At 38.7% G+C, this 10018-nt stretch overlaps 1 pseudogene across 1 annotated transcript; it reads left to right on the top strand.

Annotated features, from left to right (window-relative positions):
- The first annotated feature begins 3323 nt into the window (after positions 1-3323).
- Positions 3324-3857, top strand: LOC308642871 (destrin-like; annotated as a pseudogene). Its single transcript has one exon. The product of its transcript is annotated as a destrin-like (transcript).
- Positions 3858-10018: the final 6161 nt, after the last annotated feature.

The following is a 10018-nucleotide window of genomic DNA, read 5'->3' as shown; positions in this document are numbered from 1 at the left end:
CGGGCACAGTGATGCACACCCGTAATCCCAGCAACTTGAGAGGCTGAGATAGGAGGATGGCAAGTTCAAAACCAGCCTCAGCAACTTAATGAGCCTCTAAGCAACTAAGCAGAACCCTGTCTCAAAACAAAAAGAAAATATTTTTAAAGGGGCTGGGGATATATCTCTAGTTAAGAACCCCTGGGTTCAATCCCCAGTACCAAAAAGAGGAAAAAAAAAGATTAAAAATAGACACAAAAAATTTATGAAAAATAACTCCCTGTTGACTCTTCTCCATGTTTGTACAAGCAAATCCCCGGAATTTCATGCTTATAGCAGTGGTTTCCAAACCTTTGTGTGTATCAAAATCACTTAGAAGTCTTGTTAAAACATAGATTACACAGGATATGGTGGCACATGCCTATAATCCAGCAACTCCAGAAGCTGAGACAGGATGATCACAAGTTTGGGGCCAGCCTTGGCAATTATGGAGGCCCTCAGCACTTTCATGAAATCCTGTCTCAAAAATAAAAAGGGTTGGGGATGTGACTCAGTGGTTAAGCACCCCTAGGTTCAATCCATAGTACCCCTCACCCCCACCCTCACCCCCCCAAAAAAAAACATATTTTGCTGATCCTATCCCCAATCCCAGAATTTCTGATTCTGCATGTTTGGGGTAAGGTGTTAGAATTGGCATTTCTAACACAGTTATAGGTGATGTTGATATTGATGCTCAGCCACCACCTTTGAGAATTCCGGCTCTCTTGGGCTGGGGATATGGCTCAAGCGGTAGCGCGCTCGCCTGGCATGCGTGCGGCCCGGGTTCGATCCTCAGCACCACATACCAACAAAGATGTTGTGTCCGCCGAGAACTAAAAAAAAATAAATATTAAAAATTCTCTCTCTCTCTCTCTGTCTGTCTCTCACTCTCTCTTTAAAAAAAAAAAAAAAAAAAAGAATTCCGGCTCTCCAATAGACAAATAGCATCTTGTAGATCTAGAAGAGCTCACACTAGTGTTATGTGGACACTAAAAGCTAGAAATTATTTGTCTTAGCCCCTAACTTAATGCAGAATCACCTCTTATGCTTTTTATTGATTCAGTATTAACTTTTAGTTCCAAATACTCCCCTTTTTGCCTAATCTATGAAAATGTAGCTGGGCCCTGTAAATATTTTTCCTTTGCAAAGTAGTATGATATTAAGTTTTGTCAGTAGAGGGTGCTGGGAAAAAAGGAGGAAAAGGTCTTACTTTTTGATTCCTTAGTGTTTTCTTGCTAGTCGCCTGTAGCAAGCATGACTTCTTCAGGTTTTAACTCCTAGGATGTAGGCCACAGAACCCCAGGGCCAGCAGCTGTAGTGGAGTGCCTCCTGAGAGATACCTGAGCACTTTTCCATGGTACCCTAAGAGGGTAGATTTTCCCCATATTCCAGAGAATGGATTTTTACCAGGGGATTTTACCAGAGCTACTTACCTACCATTCAGTGATCCATGGCAGTGCCATCTCCAACAAGGCCTGGTTTTCTTTATTGAGGGCAAGTCAGGCAAAGGGGGAGGCTCTTGGGTGATCACTCTTCTTATCCTTGGAGGGTGAGGCAGTTTCTTTTTTGCCTTCTATAGAGTTTTCTTTACTTCTTACTAGCCAATGCTTTGTTTATATTTTTATTTATGTAACAAATATCTAATTATATTTATTAAATCACTTATGTGTGTTTATGTTTTATGTTTTTATATTTTATACATTATACATATACTTACATAAATATATTGGAAATATTTTATATAGTTATGTATTTTATTATCTGTTTATTACTGAATTTATATAAATACTTATTGGATTTGTAAAATTGTATTTACTTTATATAAAGAATTCATATAATTCCAGCCAGGTTCAGTGGTGCACACATGTTAATCCCAGCACCTTGGGAGACTGAAGCAAGATGATCACAAGTTCAAGACCAGCCTGGAATATTTAGCAAGACCATGTTTCAAAATAAAAATTAAAAAAAAGGCTGGGGATATAGGTCAGTAGCAGAGTAGCCCTGGGTAAAATCCCCAGAATCACACAAAAATAACAACAATAATAACTCTTCATATTGACTTTTCCTGTTCACATCATTAGGTGGCTTCTCTCTCCTGATTAATTAATACAAAGATGAATCCAGGCAACTGTATGGCTGCTTTTTCTTTCTTTCTGTTTTTCTAAGCTTTGCCATTTTTTATTGCCGCAATAACATGAATCTGCCATTTACCTATAGAATAAAAACATTTTGGCCAATCAAAAATACCACAGAAAGAATTGGAGACAGAGCACTTTCCTACGCAAAGCCCTGGGTTCCATCCCCAGCACTGCACAAAGTAACAAGGATGCAGTCCAGTAATTTCAGCTTACCATACCTTTTTGTACGTCAGACTTTCTGTGGGTTTTCTAAGGACATCTTGGGATTCAGTTTTACAGAACTGTCTTTCAGCCAAAGAAGGTTGACTTTTTGAATCCAGCACTTCAGATTAATTCTTAAACATGATACGCCTTTTTAAACATGATCTACCATCTATTAGTCTGAAGGTTATACAGAAGAACTTTCTTAAAACCTCAAAGTGACCACAAGAAAACAGGAATATAATTTCCAACAATGCTGCTGCTGTAATGTTCTCAGAGTCCAGTGCTAGGCTGATTTTGTGAGAATGTGGACTTCCACCTAGGGGCCTGCAAGTTTACAATAATAGCCAGCTTTTATTAAACACCTACCCTGTGATAGGGACTACATTTAAAGCTGCCAAGAAGTTTTTCTAAAACTTGGAAATAGGCAAAAGGGAATTCTCCATGTCCTGTTGGGGGTTATATGAACACACTTCAGCCCACTCACCAGAGTGTTATCCAGTGCTCTAGGAGTCTGTACCTTTGTTTGACTCTGTATTTTTCTCTTGATTAGAATATTTTAAATCTTATAAGGCTAGATGTTAACTTCTGGAAACTGATAGCTAGGGTGTCTCAACCTCAGCACTACTGACATTTGGGGCTAGATGACTCTTTTGTGGGTGGCTGTGCTGTACATTCAAGAATAATTAGTACTATCCCTGTTCTCTAATAAATAGATGCCACTGGGTACCCCCTCCAGTTGTGACAACTAAAAATGTCTTCAAACATTGCCAAATGTCCCTTGAGAATAAAATTACTCTCACTTGATGACAACTGCTGATAGTGATACTAATTGAATTTACTCTTTAGAGATGCAAATGATTTTTCTATTAAAAATGATAACATTAGTTAACATTAAAGGTGAGACTCAGTGCCTTTAGGCTTCTCCCCTGCATCCCTCCAACAGCCAACAGCCCCCTGGTAAAAATGGCCTCAGGTGTGCAAGTGGCTGATGAAGTATGTCGCATTTTTCATGACATGAAAGTTTGGAAGTGCTCCACCCCAGAAGAAATCAGGAAAAGAAAGAAGGCTGTCATTTTTTTTGTCTCTGTAGACAAAAAAGTGCATCATTGTTGAAGAAGGCAAAGAGATCTTGGTTGGAGATGTTGGTGTTACCATAACCGATCCTTTCAAGCATTTTATGGGAATGCTTCCTGAAAAAGATTGTCGTTATGCTTTGTATGATGCAAGCTTTGAAAAACCAAGGAATCCAGAAAAGAAGAATTGATGTTTTTTGGTTTGGGGTTTTTTTTTGGGGGGTGGGGAGGGGGCACCAGAATTAGCGCTTCTGAAAAGTAAAATGATCTATGCGAGCTCAAGGATGCAATCAAAAAGAAATTTCAAGGCATAAAACATGAATGTCAAGCAAATGGGCCAGAAGACCTCAATTGGGCTTGTATTGCTGAAAAACTAGGTGGATCCTTAATTGTAGCTTTTGAAGGATGCCCTGTGTAGATGATCATTCAGTGGCACAAATTGAAAGCTTCCATATTCAATGTTATCCTCTCGCTATATAAGGAAAGTGAATATATTTAGGCCAGGGTCTCACTGAGGGGGAATTGTTTTGTCATCTTTTAGAGAAAATATTCTACAAACATGTGCAAACACAGCCTTAAATAAACTTAGAATCTAAAAGGCTTATTGGTATGAAATTAAATTTTTATTGGCCAAATGCCTGTTTTGATGAGTTGACTTTTAAAAATTTTTGTAAGCTCAGGTATTTTAATAGTGCATTTCACAAAACAGTACAAAGACATGTGAAGAGAATTATTGTACGTTTGTTAACCTTAGCAGTTACTTTGGGGTTTTTTGGTTAGAGAATTGGCGATAATCTGATTATCATTTTGGCCCCAAATTATTTTTAATTCTCTATTCTTCCTTGACCTAAACAGAATAATGGGATATATTTTTTTATTGTAACATGTAATAACACTAATACATTAACAACAGTAAAAAAAGAATAACATTAAAAGCTAATTTTATTCCTCTATCTATATATTAACCAGTTTTATATCAAATTAATCTTATTCAAGCACTTTTCTCCTTGCACTTTTTCCCACCACAAATACTTTACTGTCTTCAGTTGTCACCAAAACAGCCTATTCATGTTGCCAGTTCCCTCATGAAATGTCAAATGAATCTCTGACACATGCTTACTTTATATTTGTATGAGTTGGGTTTTTTGTTGTTGTTGTTTGGTACTGGGGATTGAACTCAGGGGCACTCAAGCACTGAGCCACATCCCCAGTCCTATTTATATTTTATTTAGAGACAGGCTCTCATTGAGTTGTTAGTGCCTCCCTTTTGCTGAGGCTGGTTTTCAACTCAAGATCCTCCTGTCTCAGCCTCCTGAGCCACTGGGATTACTGTCGTGTATGTGCCACTTCGCCCAGCTGAGTTGTATTTTTAACTTTTTGTAAAGTAATTTTGACAATACTCTACATTACTCTATTGAATCCTTATAACAATCATATAATTATGAGACTGAGTGGTTAAGTGCCCAGAGTCATATTGTTGGCTTATGTTAGAGCAGGTTTGGAACCCAAGTTTTCAAGGTTCAAATAGTAGTCACTGTATAATGCTATACAGTATTATGAGACTAATCCCAAATTCTGTGACCCAGTTTGTATACTATGAAGGACCTTATAGTTCAAAATCTAAAACCAATCATAGAAGTCTTCAAACTTTGGAATTTTCTATGCTCGGTTTATTCTAATATCACAGGTGCTATCTGGGGTGGGGAAACTGACATCTGTATTGGATAAGGTCCAGCATATCATTACTCTTAGTAAATCACAAACAGTATATAGAAGTAATGTTTGTATCTTGCAGTTAGAAATCTAGACTCCATCTCAATTCAGGCATAATTGTATAAGTTATATAAAGTGATTAGAAAACTGGAGGCATTAGTAATAGCGATGATGTATACTACCTGAAAATCATCTCTCTCTCTCTCTCTCTCTCTCTCTCTCTCACACACACACACACACACACACACACACACAAAGTGCTCTGCATCTTTCATGCCACTTTTCCTGCCACATCCCTGAAAATTAGGTCAACCTAAACTATGACTTCACTTGACAACAAAGGAAAGTGAGGCAGCAAGATGCTATATAAGGCCACTAGTCAGAGTTAGAGCCAGACTCGTTTGATTTATTTCAGTATAAACTGTGAAAGAAGGAGAATGAAAGGAAGGGAGGTGGATGGGAGAAGGAAAGACAGTGTAATGATCTGACATAACTTTCCTATGTACATATATGAATACACTACATGAATCTCACCAAGGTGTAAACCCACAAGAAACTAATTTTTAAAAAACAACAATAACAACGGGTAAATAGCAGAAAGATCATTCAAAGGAAGGGAACCGGGAGTGAGGATAGGGAAGAGGAAGGAGAGGTAATGGGGTATGAATTAGAAAAAGATATATTCCATGCCTGTATAATTGTATCAGAATGGAGTCTACTGTCATGTAGACAAAATTAAAAACTAAATAAATTGTGAACATGATCCCTCAATCCAATATACTTTCTTCTGTTTTCTTTTCTCCTTTCCAATAGACTTGCAATGAAGCACCAAAATAAATAAGTAAAAGGAAAAAATATATATTCTTAGGCCATAACAAATCTAGACCTGAACTTGAAGTGTCCTCTGTCTTTTGGGGAGTCCCATGTTGTTAGAAGAGAAAATCAACAGATGTGGTGGTACGCTCCTATAATTCCAGCAACTCAGGAGGCTGAGGCAGGAGGATCACAATTTTGAGGCCAGCCTGGGCAACTTAGCAAGACCCTGTCTCAAAATATAAAAATGGCTAGTAAAGCACCTCCTGGGTTCAATCCCCAGTACCAAAAACAAAAACCATCATTAGTCAAGCATGAAGCATGTGAAGGTGCAAAAGCAGTAGCAGCAATGGTTGGCCATGCCAAAAAGTGAAGCAGACAAGCAGGAAGTGCATGGTACTGTGAGAAAACCCAAGTTCTCATTCCACCCCGTGCTTGACCACATGCATGTCATTTAATCTCCCCACGCCCAACAAAGAAGGTAAGCTTCTCACAAAATTGGAATTATTCATTTCTACCTTATGGTATTTGATTAAAAGAGTTATTATACAGAATCCAGTCAAATGCTTGGCACCTGGTAGGTGTTCACTATTATTAGCTCCATTTTTCAATCCCAACCATCTTGACTCCATCCTACAAACCTAAAACTGTTCTTAAGATCAAATAACATGTTATGAAATCATCTGAAGAACTCTAAAGGGCTCTGCAAATATTAAAGACGCTGAAAAGTTATTAGACAGATCTAAGCCTGTCACTGTGGCAAGAGGTGAGTCACCTATAACCCTTAGGGGTTTTTTTTAATTATTATTTTTCCCTTCAAAGCTTCCCTGGATACTCATTTTAATTATTTTTTACCTTATAAAAAATGAGTGGATGTGGTAAACAGTATATTTTCTCTTCAACCTAAAACACTATAAAAGGGGATCCTCAGCCGTTGCAACAGTAGATCATCCAACCTGTGAATACCAACCTGTGAATTTAATCCCAGCTATAAAATTGTATCAAGAAGCTCTTGCTTTGTTCTAGTGGACTGTTCACTGTAGAGAAAATCATCCAAACTATCCTGAGAACACTCAAGCTGTCTTGTGCAAAAAGCCATATGGCAAAATAGTAGGCCACCTGTCAGGAACCAGCACCAGCTTGCCAGCCAGGAGACTGAATCATCTTGGAGGTCCCAGTGAAGGCTTCTAGATGACTGGAGCACAGATGACACTTGATTTCCCTTGGTTTTACCTTCATGAGGAACTTTGAGGCAGGATCATCAGTTTAGCCACTCCCCAAATCCTAATCCCGAGAAACTGCAAGATGACCATGGGGATTTTTTTTGCTTGCTTTTTTGTACTGCAGATTGAACCACTCTACACTGAATCATATCCTCCACCCTTATTTTATATTATTTTTGAGACAGAGTCTTGCTAAGTTTCTGAGGCTGAACTTAAATTTGCAACACTCCTCCCTCAACCCCCGAAGTTGTTGAGATTTAGGTGTACACCACCATGCTCAGCAAGATGACTGTTTTAATTGCTAAGCTTTGGGTAATTTGTTATACAACATTGGATAAGCAATACATAGAGGACTCCAAATTGTTGCTTCTCTACCACTCCCATAGAAATTCCAAATAACACATCTACTTTATCAGACTCACTTCAGATGGGTCCTGACTATCTGTATTGTTTAAAAGCTCTACAGATGATTCTGATCTACAGCCCTACTTAAAAACCTGTTTTATTTTGTGTTGGAGTCCAGCTCCAGCAGGGGGTCTCAGGAGACACTGTGAGGAGTCAGCAAAAGGCGGTGGAGAAACAACACAGACACAAAAGTGAAAGTGCTGAATCCCAGTCTTGTGAAGTTAATACTTTTCATTTTGGCAGGCTCACAGTATTTTGTGGTTACAAATCAGGAATCATTATTCAAAGAAACAAAATATTATGTAGCTACAATTAGATAAAAAGAATGTATCTTGGTTAATACATAAGCAAGAATTTTTACTTTCAGTTCCCGTTTTGCTTTGAGCTGTTTCTGCTTAGTTAGCTTTTAATAATAGTTAGAAATGTCCCAGACTATTGGCCTATACCTTGACTATTCTTTCTTGACTTACTGATTAGAACTGGCGCTGCGGTTATGGTAAGTGGTTAACTTGAAAAGAGAGGCTACTAATTTTAATCAAACCATTGTGCACAGGAACAAGAACAATTTGCCCAGTACTAAGCACTAATCTGTCTTCTTAATATTAATTTTTCTTCTCTAGATTTTAATTTCTCAAAAACTTCCTTGACTCTTTTTCCTACAGGGGGTTTCTCATTAAACATTAACAATTTACGTTCCACAGCTGAATCATTGCCTTTAGAGCAAACAGATTTATTCTTTAGAAGTAGTTGCATTAATTGGGAAAGTCATGTTTTTTCCTTCATACTTAATGGTATTATGAGAAGTCGAAACTATACTTATTAAAGGAGTACAAAAACAAACGAGCCCATTCCCAAAAACATACTACATTCCTCCAGAGGATGGACGCCTGCGCCATCCACCTCAGTAGGGCCTTGCCTTTGCCTGAGTCAGGGGGAGGGGTGCAGCAATTTTGGAATGTAATTTACCATATAATTATACTATATTGACATCAAATCAGTTAAATGTCCTTTCCTTTCAGGACTCATGAGGACAGTTAAGACCAGCTTTTTGGGACAATGAGAACTCAAGTAGTTTTCTCCAACAATTGAGGAAATTGAAGGGATTTTTCTCTCTCTCTCTCTTATCTCAAGAGAAATAAGCAAGAAAGACTAATTTTCAGTGCTTGTGCTCTTGGAATTCCATCTCAGTTTCACCGTTCTGGGTTAAGATGGGAGATGACTTACATGAAAAACTCCTTGGCCAAGAAACAATTTACAACTGCTCGCATCACAGTCTGTATCCAAACCACCCCCACTCCAACTCAGACATATTTTCTTTCATGCACTCTTCAACAAATATTTTTTTCCAAGTGTATATGAAAGTTCCCTTTTACCCAGAGAAATCAAGGGCAATGATGAGATGCTGGTACTTCTGTCTAGTCCTCACTAATAGGTTGTTCAAAGATGCAAAATTTCCAAAGCTGAAAGTTGGTAACAAGAGAAAATGAATGAGGTTGAAGATGTAGTTCAGCGTTAGAGAACTTGCCTAGCATGTGCAAGGCCCTGCGTTCAATCCCCAGCCCCAAATAAAGGAAATAGAAAAGAAAGAGCTGGGCATGGTGATGCATGTTTATAATCCAGCAACTTGGAAGGCTGAGGCAGGAGGCTATTTGAGTTCAGCCTGGGCAACTCAGAGATACCCCACCTCAAAATAAAAAGGACTTGGGTATAGCTTAGTGGTAGTATTGCTGGGTTCAATCATCAGTACCAAAAAAAAAAAAAAAAAAAGTGTACGTGATTGGCTAAGCATCTTTTTCGCCCTCTTCTTTCATCTTTTTCACAACATGTAGCCAACTCCTTATATCAACCATACACCAGAATATTATTTTTGAATCTTATTAGGGAATCCAAATTACAAAGACCTTGACTACTAATCAATAATGGAGTCAAACATCTACCTAATGTTAGTTGTGGAGCAAGCTGAACAAATACTAGCTGCAAAGTGGGCTGAACACTCGACCCTCACTAGTCTGGTTCCTTATCACTTGTTTGCCTCAAGTTCTGAACACTCAACCCCACTCAAGGCTGAACACTCCATCCCCACCCGTCTAGTGCAATGGAAACCCACATCCACCCTTGCCCAGTCTGCCTGAGGCAGAAGATGACACCCTTAGCAACTACTGTATGATCTAATCACTGTGCGCCAACAAGGCAGCTTGCAGACCCAGAGACCCCATTAGATTTTGGCTATAAAAACTCCCTCCTGCTGGGCTCCCCGCTCCCTCCCCACCTCTTCTCTCTTTCCCTGGTCTCTCTCGATTTCTCTTTTTCTCTTCCTTACCTGTCAATCAGACACTGCTTCAATAAAGATCTCTTGGTTGCTGGAGGTGTGGTCACTTTCCTTTCATCTAATACCTTCGTAATTATCTTCATTTCCTTTCTTTTCACACCA

The sequence above is a fragment of the Spermophilus citellus genome (genome assembly GCF_964194105.1).
Source record: "Spermophilus citellus genome assembly, chromosome: 2".
In the NCBI taxonomy this organism is placed as follows: domain Eukaryota; kingdom Metazoa; phylum Chordata; class Mammalia; order Rodentia; family Sciuridae; genus Spermophilus; species Spermophilus citellus.
The sequence above is the reverse complement of the archived record's forward strand: the minus strand, read 5'-3'. Positions and strand labels throughout refer to the sequence as shown.